Source organism: Marmota marmota, unplaced genomic scaffold (assembly GCF_001458135.2).
Source record: "Marmota marmota marmota unplaced genomic scaffold, marMar, whole genome shotgun sequence".
NCBI lineage: Eukaryota > Metazoa > Chordata > Mammalia > Rodentia > Sciuridae > Marmota > Marmota marmota.
Genome location: NW_025999932.1, coordinates 7,144,835 through 7,149,740, shown reverse-complemented (window position 1 = coordinate 7,149,740; position 4,906 = coordinate 7,144,835). Strand labels below are relative to the sequence as shown.

General features: G+C 38.7%; 1 long non-coding RNA gene across 1 annotated transcript; it reads left to right on the top strand.

Moving 5' to 3' along the window:
• The first annotated feature begins 188 nt into the window (after positions 1-188).
• Positions 189-4,778, top strand: LOC125615974. Its single transcript, XR_007346573.1, has 3 exons — positions 189-240; positions 753-910; positions 3,768-4,778. It is a non-coding gene; the product is annotated as an uncharacterized LOC125615974 (long non-coding RNA).
• Positions 4,779-4,906: the final 128 nt, after the last annotated feature.

The window sequence follows — 4,906 nt, the reverse complement described above, 5'->3', positions numbered from 1 at the left end:
TCTCGCTCTCTCTAATCTGAAGATATTTTTGTCCGTTTATAAAACTTGATAATCTTTTTTTTTTTTTTGGTACTTGGTTTGAACTCAGGGGCAGTCTACCCCTGAGCCACATCCCTAGCCCTATTTTGTTTTTATTTAGAGTCAGGGTCTCACTGAGTTGCTCAATGCCAAGCTGTTGCTGAAGCTGGCTTTGAACATGAATTCTTCCTGCCTCAGTCTCCTGAGCTGCTGAGAATACAGGTATGTGCTACTGCACCCAGCTATAATCATTGTTTTTGATGATAACCTTTATATTTAAGGATATCTTATACCTCTCCATTGATTGTTTCCATCTTTCAATTTAGTTTGCACTGATGGCTCTTATTTTGAATATATAAATAATGGTTATTATTTTATAAATTCATTAATATTTTTGATTTTCACTAATATAGGTATATTTTCAAATGTAATTTATTATTGGATTCTGCTTCATATCATGTTAATGATTGGAAAAATTTAACTTCTATATGAGCACATATAATAGTTAATGTGAATTGTTGACTTGATTGGATTAAGACATGCCTTCTGAGCGTCTCTAAGAGGGTGTTTCTTGGAATAACTGGTATGTGGGACAGCAAACTGAAGTGAATGGAGAGCCACCCTAAGTGTGGACAGCACAGTCCAAGAAGTTGAAGGTTTAGATGGGACAAAGGTTGGAAGAACAAGCAGTAGATGCAAACTTAATTGTTCTTCAGCAGATTCTTTTATTGCAGCTGTGATCACCTGAGAACACATGACTCCAGCTCCCTCACTCTATCAAAGGAAACTCAGACCAGTGGCTCTCCAGAGAATTTCCATGCCTTGTTACCAGACAGGAGTGGCCATCAATGACCCTTCTTGTTCTGAGGCTCCAGCTTCTTGGACTGAGCAGGTAGTGGTTCCTCCACCTCTCTAATCTGCAGGCAGCCATTGTGGGACAATCCAATTTCTGGTTCTTTTTTTCTAGAGACCCTGAATACAGAACATTACTTAATTCACATGAATATTCTAATAATATTTCTATGTACCTTTTTCAGTTTTCTATTTTAAAATTATACTGATAAAATCTGCAAGTAATAGTGTATCTATGTAATCTTTTACAACAAGGACATCTAACATAATGGTTTTTACTGTCACTTGGTTGATTAGAAATTTCAAATATTAAATAGGAATAATGAAAATAATGAGGAGCTTTTAGTTCTTCCTAATATTAAAGAAAAAGTCCCTAAAATTTCAGAATGCTGTTGACTCTTATTTTGTCACAGATCTTGCATGTTTTAGTAGGACATTCCCTGCCCTTTCCCTTAGCTCAGTGAGAAAGTGCATAAATGCCTTTTCAGATTCTTCCATAGACGCCATATCTATAGCTGTATAAGGTCATATGGGAATATTAGAACAATACTAAACATTCAAAAAACTATTTTCTTTAATTTCTAGGCTAAGTCCCAAGTGTTAATAGTATATGCTTATTATTAATTCAGAATTAGATTTCATTTTTTATTTTGGACTTTTGTAACTATGCTAATGAAGGGTGTCTTGTTTTTTTTAAATTTTCTTAAGAGGTATTTTCAATCTTTTAAAAATGAGTTAATGAGTCCCTTCCAAAAGTCCCAAAACAGATTCGAAGTCTTTACCTTGCTTACAGCGTTGGCAGCTGCTCTGCACCTGTTCTTCATTTGGGTTACATGGTGCCATTTTGGCCAACTTTGCTCTCTCCTGATTGCCAGCTCTGTCTCAGCCTTTTTCCTGGTAGCTCATCTTCCTGTCGTTCCCTCCACACAGGAATGCCACTGAGCTCACGCCCCAGAACTTGGTGTCTATCCCCACTCTGCGTTAACTCACCTTGACTTTGGATTCCTGTCTGAAAGCTTTCAAATCACAGAACTTCCCTGTCTTTGTACTTTCCCTCTCTTCTTGGATATCTAACAGAAACCTCCAACAGCGCAGAACCCAAAGTTCAAAACTCCCTGCTCAAATACTGTTGGGCCCCAGGTGACAGCAGGTAACACTTGGTTGGTGATAATCCAATTCTTTTTATTTTTAAGCTTTTTTGAGTATAACTGATATACAAAACGTTGCATATATTTAATGTATTTATTTTGATGGATTTGGACATCTGCATATACCATCACCACAATCAAGGTAATAAGCAGATTGATCATCTCAAAAATTTTCCTTTTGGGCTGGGGTTGGGGCTCGGTGGTAGAGCACTCACCCAGCAAGTGCGAGGCCCTGGGTTCAATCCTCAGCATCACATATAAATAAATAAATAAAATAAAGGTATTGTGTCCAACTGCAACAAAAAAATAAATATTTAATTTTTTCCTTTTGTTCCTGTGTGTGTGTGTGCATGTGTGTGTGTTGGTGGTAAGAACACTTCAAATGAGATCAGACCTCTTAACATATTTAAGGTTCACACTGCCGTATTGTTAACTATATGTACTATGTGGTACAGCAGATCCAGCCCTTGGAAATCATCAGCCTATTCTCTGCTTCTGTGTCCTCTCCAGAGATAGCAGTGTGACACCTTCCTTTCCACCTTATATTCAAGTCAACCATCAGGAGGTTCATATTGTTCTAAATTAAAATTGTATTCAGAACATTTTTTCATCAAATTTCAGTGATACCCTTGGCTTGAGTTGAAATGATTTTTAGCCTGAATGTCGCTTTTCATTTGACTCAGTAAAAGCCCAAGTCCTCACCACCCACGCTCTGCCCACCCCAACTCGGTCTCCTCTGAGAGCATCTGCTAAGCACTCTCATCTCACTCTGCTGCCCCTATACTGACCTCTTTTCTGTCATTGCTGCCACCGGATTCTCCTGTCCTGTGTCCTCTCCAGAAATACCTTTCCTCTAAATAGCAGGATGATCTCAGCCCTGGTATCCTTCCTTTCACTAATCAAACAACACTTGGCCAGCCTACCTTTTGCTTTTACCTTTATTTTTATTGTTTTATTGACAGAGAGTCATTTTAAACCTTTATGGGTGACAGTGTGTTGTTATAGAGCATTCAGACATTGTATATTGATCTAGGCAAGATGTTTGGGTTATCCAACAAATCCTACCTTGCTCACTTCCTTGTGATAAGAACATCCAAAATCCTCTCCAAAACCACTTGTTTCTCCTTACTCCAGCACCTCTACCTCCTTTTATCTTTCTTCAATGCATTAGATTTTTATTCCACGACACAATTTATTTAATGATGTGCATTGTCTTCAGATGAACTCTAGCGCAATGCAAACTTCAAAAGGTGGCACTTTAAGTGTCTGACACAAAGTAACTAACTAATGTTCTATTTTAAGAAAAGGGTGGGCACTTATTATGAACAGTATCCTATAAAATTGTCTGACAAACCTTACGAGAAATATTTTTTCTTCATTTTACTGAACCAAGTTATTTGCAAATTTATTGAATCCCAGAAATAGGTTGGGAAATTATTTTCTGACCTTATTATTGTAACTGCACCCTATAGATATTTATGACTCTCCAAAAGATAGTGATGTTATCATCACAGGTACTTTAGACTACTTGAGGATTTACAAACCCTTGAGGAGAAAGATTTGTGAGAGGGTATTAGAATTTGTTGGTGTCAGATCAACCCCTGTGCGTGCTTTCCTCCATCAGTGCCCCTATCCCTGACCAGGGCCCACTTCCCCCATAAGCGAGGCCCCCTGGAGGTAGGTGGTCCTCATCCCCTGACCACAGGCTGAGGTGCTATTCTGAGCCTTACTTTCTTTTTTGCTTCCCAGATCCCAGTGGGATTCCACCTCTGCTCTGGGTGCCTTTCCACTTCATCACCTCCATCTCCGCATCTCACCCAGCAATGCCTTCCCTCAGCCCCAAACGACCTGCCTGTCTCAACACCTCGTCTGTTCATCTGCTTGAGAAAGGAATTCCTACTAAGGCAAATTGGACTATGTTTGGAACCAGAAACTGCTGGGAAACATGGAGAAAGGGCGTCTCATGGTTGAGGACACTCTTAACCTTGTCAGTGTATGTTCTGTTTGTCATTAATGGCTTTCCCTTCTCACATGTATTCTCTACACTCTCCTTTTCTCCTCTCTCCCTCTCTGTATAGAGACATTTAACAGTGCCAGTGCCACCCCATTGCTGAAAAGAATATAGAAAGTACTTTCCAGGGGACTTAGTTTTTCTTTTCTTCTTGAATTGAGTATTTTATTTGAAAGAGCTATTATTGACATTTACACAGTTTCTAATTTTGAGGAGTGACCAGGTGAACAACAGGGATTGACTGTATATAAAGACAGTAGCAGCATCCTGCTTTGCTATGTTTTCACAGGGAGGAAATAGGTGTAGGGACAGGTGAGTTATTTTTTGATGACTACAATGTTTGTCACAAGCCAAACAGTAATTCTTGTTCATCCATGTAGCTGTAAGCTACACTGATTATAATGTGCTATTTGTGAGATATTATAGACTAGGAGAAACACAACAAGAATTTCTGTTTAGATTTTGAGAAAGAGTAAAGGAGTCTTTGGTCAAAGTATGTGACAGTAACACATGCAGTCTTATACATTATCCTTGCAAACAATTGTTCACAGTTGATTTTTATATCACCTGTATTTATTAGGGTTGCACTATTATTTTAAGAACAGATAAATGTCACAAGATACAGGTAACTTACACAAGTAAATATCAACTCTACAACTTCAATTTTATCTTGAAAAATAATAGATGATCATTTTGCAGGGAAAGACTGGCCACGTGAATGTCTTCCTGCATTAGACATTTTAATTAAATTTCCTGTGTATTGTGGTGTTCTGACATCTTACAAACCCTCTCTGGGTAGGGGAGAAACCGACATCCCTTGCAGGACAATTCCTAATAGGCAACAAAGGGGCCCGGGGAGGGGGGGGGGGGGAATGTT